Source organism: Triticum dicoccoides, chromosome 2B, assembly GCF_002162155.2.
Source record: "Triticum dicoccoides isolate Atlit2015 ecotype Zavitan chromosome 2B, WEW_v2.0, whole genome shotgun sequence".
NCBI lineage: Eukaryota > Viridiplantae > Streptophyta > Magnoliopsida > Poales > Poaceae > Triticum > Triticum dicoccoides.
The window spans coordinates 824876019-824886256 of NC_041383.1; the positions used below are offsets into that span (position 1 = coordinate 824876019).

Sequence of the window (10238 nt, forward strand, 5' to 3'; positions counted from 1 at the left end):
GGTCACCGGCGAGCGCCGCGCGCTCCCGGCCATCGACACCACCCCCCACATATTCGCCCACGCCGGGCGCCACCACTTCACCGTCGACGTCAAGTGGTTCCTCAGGGGCCCGCCGCCGTACCCCTACGGCACCATGACATACACCACCGAGAGGGTGCGCCACTTTCTCTACCGCAAGGTCGTCCTCTCCGACTCCGCGGACGTCGCCATGCTGATCACGGGGCCGGATTACGGCGTTCCGGCCTTCGCCACGGCGGGGGGCGGCGCGTGGAGGCTGCCGCCCCCGCGCGACGGGGTTGAGCCGGTTGCCACAATGGAGGGCGGCTTGTGGAGGCTGTGGCACTCGCGCAACGGCGTCGAGGATGCCGTCCACCACGACGGCAGGTTCTACTCAATCACCTACTCCGGCGAAGTGGAGGCGTGGGAGGAGAGTGCCGCTGGCGTGTTCACGAGCGTGGTGGTTGCGCAGAGCCTGCTGCTGCCGGCCAATACGGACCATCGCAAGTACCTCGTTGTGGCGCCGGCGGGACAGTTGATGGTCGTGCTCAAGGAGACCACGGGTCGACGGACGTCGCCCTCCTTCAAGGTGCAGGTCCTCGACGCCGGTAGGGAGGGGTGGGAGGAGACAGACGACATCGGCAACACTGCATTGTTGGTCGCGGTTAACGGTTCCCTCTGGTGTCCACGATGGAGCACCCGGAGCTCAAGGCCGACTGCGTCTACTACTACACCGAGGATGAGGATGATCTGCGGCCGTGCAAGGATGCACGCAAGGACGAGGAGAATGGCATCAGGGTGTTCAGCCTCAAGGACCGCAGAACAGAGATGGCGGGGGGCCTCAGATGGCGCCGGAGCTGGCCGCCCCCGGCGTGGTTCATTCCTTCCATCCCATGATGATGGATAGCTTTATTATGTATACTGTAGTAATGCAACTTTCATGTAGCTTTATTATAGTTGCAACATAATAATAGGAGGAATGATTTCATAGCTTTATTATGTTGCATTACTACAGTAGAGATGCTGTAACAGGATTCCGAATTAAGGGAACAGTTTGGTTTGCAGCATCTTGTTTTTGCCTTTGAGATTGCAACACAACAAACAAAGGTGGCCCTTTTAGTTCTTTTCACATTAGTCTGCACTTCTTGCTCAGATTTTATTCTCTGCTGTGATGATTGCAACCAAGATTATCTATCACTTGACTATTGCCTTGTGCGGTTTCTGGATTAACTAACAGGTTTAATTCAGAACTAAAACAGAAGAGAAGAGCACAATAATTATGATTGTTTATTTCCAAGCTAACAGAAGCAGAAAGCTGCACTTGTTTTCCAGGATGGGTAGATTATTTCCAAAGGAATTTATTGCAGTGTGCAGCCGAGCTACCTAAGGCCGTGTTTGGAATGTCGTTTTGCTTGTAAACACACTCGTATAAAAAATACAGGTGTCCGGTTGGAAATAGCTGGTGATTTACACCTGTAAGTTATATACACCTGTATAAGATTACATCCATACCAAGCGCGGCCTAAGCTAGTGTACTTGGTTTAGCTCAGTAAATACAGATATGCATTTGGTTTGCAGCAGGATTCAGACAGACCCAAAGTTGCATTGCATTGTGTTTACTGTAGCCTTTTGTGTTTCTCTTGCATTGTGGTTGTTTCAAACTGCTTGCTATGAGTTTGTCTTGCTAGTGTCAGACTTGAGGCTGCTTGCTATGAGTTTGTCTTGCTAGTGTCAGACTTGAGGCTGCTTGCTATGAGAAGCTGCACATGTTCTTCATGACACATCATTCACAAGGAACTACACTGTGTAGCAGCAGCAGAGGTACTAGCAGCTAAGGTAGATCATTAGACTCACTGAGGCAGAGAAGCAAGCAGAGTCAGTTGGGATTAGTTTGAACAATTAGGAACAATGAATAGGCAGCCCAGCCTGTCTAAGACATGTGGCATGCATGTGCTGCATCCATCATCAGTCTTTCATTTCATAGCACAAGAGTCTGTCATTGTGCGTCTCCAAGACATATTTGTTGCTGTCTTATCATTGCATATTTATGTTTTTCTTTCCTTTTTCAAGATAGCATAGTTGGTTGCCAGACAAAAAAGAGTTGGAGTCCATATTAATTGTCAATAGCAAAAGATGAAATTGGTTATTTACCCAAAAGTTTACAAGTTTTCAGACGAATCTGCTAGATGGACGGCATGCCGATGAGCTGCAGAGATCATCAAGGACGTGTTTGGTTGCCTGAAATTTCCTCGACCAGGCCCACGCGGGAAGTTTGTGGCCCGTTTGGTTGCCCGCATATACTATTGGGCCTGCATCGCATGAACTTTAAAGCAGCTACGGGCCCGTCTCGCTAGGAATGCTCGGATCGGCATTTTTTCCAGAGGCAGGCCCCCGCAATGCACGTGGGCGGCGGGGACTACACGCGCTGAGCCACGCTCTAGAAGCCACATTGCTTCCCGAAGCGCCGGCAGTTATTACCCTCACCGCTCCCTCATCCCTCTCCCCTATCCCCACTCTCACCGACGGCGGCGGCGGCATGAAGCAGATCGGAGAACAGCAAGGCCACATCCGACCCCTACAAGGGCATCCGCAGCATCACCTCCGGCACGACAATTGCGGTAAGCACTTTTTTCACCTCCTCACATACTCATTCGAATTGGATCCGCGTTTAGGTTCGATCCGCGTTAGGGAAATGGGGAATGGTGTAAATTGCTATAGGAGTGATCATAACATCATCTTGAGTTCGTAGTACCGATAGATTAGATTTGAGGTTACCGGTCGGGATTGAGAACGAGGTATTATTGGAGGTAAATCTTACACAGTAGTCATAAATCTTAGCCTCAGCAACCCTCGAGGCGCTTGGAGTGGCGGTGCCCTTGCCCTTGTTTTTCTCCTCGAGCTGCATCACCGTATCTTCTTCCTCGCCGGAGTCTAGATCGATTGGCATGCTTAGGTGTCCTGGCTCTAGCGCCGTTACAACCATCGTCACCGCAACTTCTTCTTCCACCTCCATGGCCACCGCTTCTTGTTCCTCCTCCTCCACCACCACAGTCCTTGTCGTGAAGTACGCTGCGGTATGACGGTCATGAGGAGGCCTGTACTCCCTGTAATTGGCCCACTTTGACCTCTGTCGAGCGTCGCCGGAGTTGGCCTGATTCATGGCCTGATATGTTTGTTTTTACGACCATGTCCATCTTGGAAAAAAAAATACTCCTGGGTGTTGCATCCAAGCTGGAGATTTGAGTTGATACAGCTATGGTGAGCATAATTTAAGATGATACTCCTATATGCAACAAGCAGCATGAAAAGGATTAAGGGTGATGCCGCCAAGGAAGGAGAAGCCAACAAAGCGAATCTGACATTTGGTTCCCTTGATCACTGAATGGAATCAAGCTTGGCGGTTTTGCCAATTTCCGTTGCTGCTTCTACTAGCACCGCTACTCTTACTGCACTAGTAGAAAAAGGGCCATTCGTCTCGGTTCGTGAGGGCTATTTGTCCCGGTTCCCGAACCGGGACTAAAGGGTCCTAACTAAAGCCCTATACCTTTAGTCCCGGTTCGATCGGGAACCGGAACAGATGGGGCTCCACGTGGCCGCTGCGGCTTGCCCAGGCAGGGGGAGTATATTTCTGTCAGCAGACAGTCTGTGTGTGTGTGCGTGTGTTGCCCGCGCATGTGTGCGTATGGTTGTGTTTGTGGCCAGACCATGGTAGTGCCTGTAGTGGGCGTAGTGGCAAGAGTAGTGGCACACGATCTAGCCGTGGCTGCGGTCATGTAACTGTATATAAACCCAGCCTATGAGCTAATGCAAAGTGTGTTGAATCCCTTCTTCCTCTAACAATTTCAAGTCACGACATCCAGATATATTGAGTATAACATGCATTCCACGTGCATGATTTCTTGTCAAAGCACAAAATGTTTGCAAATAATTACAAAGACATATTGAAACTAAATGATTCTATTTGCACCGCAAGTGCCGGAGATCATTCATGATGCTTCTCCGAGCCTAATGCCATGGGTGGAAACGGATCTCGACAAAATAATTACTACAATAGCCGGCTTGTTGTATATTATGACTGCAACAATTACTTCCACAATCCTTATTCTGTCCACTGTTTGCTCACAGGACGAAGAAAGATTCCATCTCTGCGCTCCTGCAACCATGAGCTTGTCTGCCACCGGGATCATCAGTGCCATCAATGATTGTGTCAGTTTGTTTCTGTCGGCCAAATCTGCCATTTCATCTCTCCGCTCCCGATGGAGTGGCTCACAAGAGCAAAGTCTCCAAGATCATGTATTGCAATTACAGAGTGATGTACAACATCTCTGTGACACTCTTCCTGCAATGTATCACCTCATTAATGGAGCAGAGTGGAGAAGCTATGAAGAGCATGTGGCCAAGATCCTTCCGAGTCTCAAGGATGCTGTGTCTGAGGCCGAGGACCTTATTGATGAGTTCAGATGGCACGAGATGAAGGTGCAAGTGGAGGGCAATGCAATCCAATCTCCTTTCATTGACTTCCTTGATAAGGTCATTCATGGCAACTTCAACAAGTTGAATGATGTCCAATTGAGGTTGAATTACCTTTCGAGTGAGATGAAGGGTATGGGGCTTCGTGAAGTTACACATCACTTTGCCAAATCAGTTAGGCCAGTGACGACCTCTTTGTTGTCAAAGGAAACAAAGATATTTGGTCGTGAGAAGGAGTTGAAACAGGTATTGGGGTTTCTTAATGTACCTACACGTCCAAAACGCAAAAGGGCAACTAGTTCAATCAGTGCATCAACAAGCACATCATCAAGCAACCATGTTAATGCTGAACCAAAAATATCAAGTCTTCCTGTTTTGGTGGTAGTTGGAATTGGTGGCGTTGGAAAGACTACTTTGGCCCAACATATCTGCAACCATCAACGAGTGAAGTCTCACTTCGAGCTAATAATTTGGATTTGTGTCTCAGATGACTTCAATGAGAAGAGGTTAACTAAAGAGGTCATAGAATCATCTACTGGAAAGGGGCCAAAGATTGATCATTTGGATTCTCTTCAACTTGCTCTTTATAACCACGTGAAAAATAAAAGGTTATTGATAGTCCTTGATGATGTGTGGGATGATGCTTTGAAGGATAATGGGCGGTGTTGGGAGATGTTTTGTGCACCTTTTACACGTGTCCAAGAGGGAAGTGCGATGTTAGTCACCACTAGATGTCCAAATGTTACCAAGGCGGTGCACACAATGGAGCCTGTTATAGTTGAAGGTCTAAAGGACGATGTCTTTTGGAATTTCTTCAAGTTATGTGCATTTGGATCTGAGGGTTCTAGCAATGATCCTGAGTTAGAGTGTATTGGAAGAAGAATACTTCCTAAATTGAAGGGTTCTCCTTTGGCCGCCAAAACTCTAGGGCGCATGTTAAGCATGGACCTTCAAGCATCGCATTGGAGTTCCATACTTGAGAGTGAACTGTGGGAGTTGAAACAAAAGGAAACCGAGATTTTGCCTGCCCTTCGGTTGAGCTACATGTATTTACCATTCTATTATTTAAACAATGCTTTGCATTCTGCGCCATGTATCCCAAAGATTACAAATTTGAGAAGGCATGCTTAGCTGAAATTTGGGTAGCAGAAGGCTTTGTGGAGCCTCAAGGTGGTGTTCCCATTCAAGATATTTGCTATCAGTATTTTGAAGACCTTGTGGCGCGGTCCTTCTTTCAAAAGGTTAATGGTCGGTACGTAATCCATGACTTGCTGCATGACATGGCACAAAAAGTTTCAGAGCACGACTGCTTCATCTTACGAAATACGAGTGACTTTCATAAAGTTTCCCAGAATGTTCGCCATCTATACATACTCCCTAGCAGTGAATTTGATGATTCCAACTTGTTGATACTATGCAAGTACACGAAGCTACGCACCCTAATTTGCAAGAATAATTTAGGGAAAAGAACAAGCTTTGTAATGGATCACTGGTGTGCTAAACTACCGCGTATGCGTGTGATCTCTTTTGTCTTCACAAATGTGTAGCCGGATAGTATTGGTAACTGGAAGCATCTTCGGTACCTTGAAATCTCTAGAGCTTGTCCTTTGAAGAGGATCCCTTCAACTTTCTGTTGGCTATATAATATGCAGATTTTATATGCCAAGAAATGCAAGATACAAAGCTTACCCGCTGACTTTGATAAGTTGACCAGTTTACAGAAATTTGAATCAAACGGATTAACTATTGATGCAGCCAATCAAGAGGGACAAGGTATTAGGTCAATTAAGAATCTAAATCAAATTCGTGGATACTTGGAGGTAGCTAATATTGGTGTTGGCATCGTAACTAAGGATCATGCAGCAGAAGCTGAACTAAAGAAAAAGAAATATGTTGACAAGTTGGTACTAAAGATGCGAGGTGCTTTACGCTCCCTCGAGTTTTATATCCACAACAATGATATAGAAGTGCTTGAAGTTCTACAACCTCCTATCAGCCTCAAGTCTCTGTTCGTCGAGAATTATGTCGGTGTCTCGCTCCCAAGCTGGTTTCAACCACAAAACTTGCCAAGCTTAACATCTCTCAATTTTAAGGGTTGTGTTGGACTGAAGAGCATAAACCTGAACAAGATACCTGCAATTGGTACTTTCTTGTCCTTGACAAACTTATGGATTGATGGGTGCGAAAATTTATCAAGCCTAGAAGATTTTCTGCAACCAAGTTATGTACCTGGCATCAAGAAAATAAATATTATGGGTTGCAAGATGTTAGCATCTGTACCAACTGAGAGTTTTGGGGGGTTTTCATTTCCTTGAAAAACTGGGCATAGTTGATTGTCCGAACATCTGTCACCAAAGATTGGTATCGCCATCCCTCAAGGAGCTCCATTTGTGTCGTTCTAGTCTCTTTTGCAATATTGACTGCTGCTCCCTCACCTCCTTTCATTGTCAATGTGAGTTTGCCACGTCCATACAACTACAAACGTGGAGTCTTCCAGCTTTAAAAACGCTGAAAATTATGTGTAAATCTCTTACATCTATTGGAGGCTCTAGCTGCATTAGAGCATTCCCATCCCTTACTATCCTACAAGTTCAGTTCTGTGATAAATTGTCAACCCTTGATGGCATCCTAACACAAGAATACCTACCTGCTATTGAGAAAATTGGCGTCGAATTTTGTCCTGATTTACTGTTCCTGCCAGTTGAAAGGTTTGTGAATTTTCCTCATCTGAAACATCTCGTGGTTTCTAATTGCCCAAGTCTCAACTGGCAAAGGGGGCTGGTGTTGCCATCATATCTCCAAAGTCTAAGATTGGAGTGCTGCGGGGATATCTCTCCATATGTTCCCAGCTGCCTACAGAACCTCACATCCCTCGTCTCGCTGAGCATTGGTAGGTGCCAGGGTATAACATCCATTCCAGGTGACATTTGGAGCGGTAATCTTACATCACTTGAGGAACTGAGGATTTCGGAATGTCCAGACCTAGTTTCATTTGGTGGAGCAGAGGCAGTTAAAAATATAAAGAAGGTTCAGATATACAAATGCCCAAAGTTAAAGGAAGCGGATCAGATCGATAGATGACCAGCCAAGGTATTTGTGCTTACACTTATTTCCCATCCAGCTTTTAATTATATTTTTTTCGATAGATTCATGATGCGTTATGCAGTAGCAAACTAGCAATCCAACCTAAACCGCTATCTTTGAAGTACGCTGGATTTACTTACTGATTGTTTCGACAAGGAGGTTAAAACCTCCGACCTGTACATCATCGATGCACACAACCATCTTTTTTCTGCTTGGTCCGTATAGAACCATGTTCTGTTCCGGAAAGAAAAGTCTGTATGGAATCATGATCTGCTAATATTTCCTGAAAGAAATGTTTCATGTTCACAAATTGCATACATGTGACATTTTGAAAAACTTGCTAACCTTGCGTGTCAAGTCGGCTAACACTTGTTTATGTCCAGCCTTTTATTCTCTCTTGTTCGAAATTCCATATACACAAGAAATAACTCATGTATTATGCAGTAGCAAACTACCAATCCAAGTTAAATTGTTATCACTAAAGTGCGCTGGCACCTACATGTATTGTAAAACTTGTTTCTTCTTGTTAGTTCCAATGTTTAGTTCATATATATAATATTTGATATGTTAATATTTCCATTCTTTGGAAAACTGTGTGCTGTTGTGTCGTGAAACTCTCCCTTTTTTTAATTTGCCACATAGGCTTTACTGACCTTGTTTTCTTCTTCAATGACAGGCGAGCAGGAAGCGATAGCGACATCATTTGGAAAATTGGAAGACCTGAGGACAAGGAGGCTTCATGCCTTCCATGTCACTGTTTCTACCTATCTCTCCGTAGGAGCCTCTCCCTTTTAACTAGCAATTTTATTATACCATCAATAATTCCATCTGCAATCCCATAACTATCAGCTCCAAGTTTGCACACTCATAATCTAGTTGTAACTTATGAAAACGACGGAGAGTCAATTTGCATCTCTAAGACATGTTGTATCTGTATGCATTTTATGTGTTTTGGTGCATCTGTGACTTCTTGTATGGTTTATGTTCTTAGCTCTGTGGTTTGATGGCTGGTAGAAAGCAAGATGTGTCCACATTAGAGAGTTGGCATGTTAAAGATCATGAATGTGTTTTACCATGCATGGATGGGTACTGCGTCCGCATCTTCATCTTGATTAGTCTCAACAATGAAGTCTTTTGGCATTTGAGGTGCGGTCTGGAACTGGTTGGTGCAACTGACTGATTGATTCATTCATCACTATTTTGGTGTATTCCTTTCTGTTCCAGTATTTCTTCTCTTCAACTCTCACTAGAATGATTCTGTAGCGTTTACAATATGTTTTCCTCACAACTTGGTTGACACAGAAAGAAAGAAAAAAGAAGACAGAGCTGAGATGGCTATTGTACAACATGCCAACAGCTATTACATGAGATATTTTCTGAAACAAAATGACCATTTAACAGACAATTGAAAATGCCAGAATATTATATCCAGCTCCATATTGACTCTGAAGAACTGAGAATGCAAAAATAGAGCAACTGGAAATGATTTGCAGCCGTAGGGTAATAAACCAAACCAAAGGAAACCAGAATGTGATTATTATTTTTTTGGCCAGTTGATCCTGGTGTTGTGGAATACATACTATCATAGGCAAGCCGGGCAAAAGAATAGAGCAGAGCAGAGTCTGTCAAACACCAGAGTAGCAGAGTCTAGTGCAGCAGAGCAGCTGTTGCTTAATGTTCATACATGAAAAGCCATACATGAACAACACGTCCGTCCTCTGCAAGAGAAATGTGTCTTCAAGTGTCCATCACTGTCTGTACGTGCTGGTGGCGTGCTCAAAACCGAAATCCTCGATATCAACAGTATAATATTGCGTGCGATGGAAACAATACCGAGAGTAATAGCACGGTAAGACATAGATGAAAAAAGAGAGCATTGAGCCAGCTCCCAATTTTTGAAAAATGTGGAGTATGAAGGGCTAGTAGAGTAGAGATTCTCCCTTCAACAGCAAATCGATATTCCTTGTGAAATAATCCGTTTTGTTCTATCCTGAAGAACACGTGCAGCTTTTCTAAAATGGCGACCATACAAGTAATGTACCATTCCCGTGTTGCGGTTCTCTTTACTTACTGACCCTAACCTAATATATAAGTGCAGTCAGAGTGATGCTCTGCTCCAGTAGCAAGCTTGATTCCTTTGAATGATCAAGGGGATCAAATGCTTGCTTGCAAGGAAATCAATTTGTCTAGTAGAAACTCTACTAGACCAGGCGTGCTCTGCTCTGTATATGTAGTAGATTACCAGCCAAACTGACGTCCAAGCAAAGAATTTGCAGTGGCACGCCACCAACACAAACAGAGAGTGACGATGAATCATCATTTGAGTTGCATCAATCACTTCCAGACAATACACTGCACCTGAAAACTGACTGAACCTGCTCATTGTCCATAGACCTAATCTTGATCATCAACACTGACAGACTCTTGTGACCTGGAGATTCAGCTTCATTTGTGCAGCGCCATACTTAAATAATCATCGGAGACATACCCCCCTCCCCCCTCCCGCCCGCGCCGCCACCCGCGAGGCGGCCGGGGCGGGCGCCCAGATCCCGCCGCCTCCGGTCTCCCCTCCTCCTTCCTCCCTCGCCGCCGCCAGGGGGCACGGCCGGGCTCGCCTGACCGGCGCCGGCGGCGGCGGGGCCCTGCTCTTCCTCCTCCGCGCGTTGGGGGCGACGCGGGTCCCTCCT

General features: G+C 45.6%; 1 pseudogene; it reads left to right on the top strand.

Moving 5' to 3' along the window:
• The first annotated feature begins 4341 nt into the window (after nt 1-4341).
• LOC119266109 lies at nt 4342-7548 on the top strand (annotated as a pseudogene).
• Nucleotides 7549-10238: the final 2690 nt, after the last annotated feature.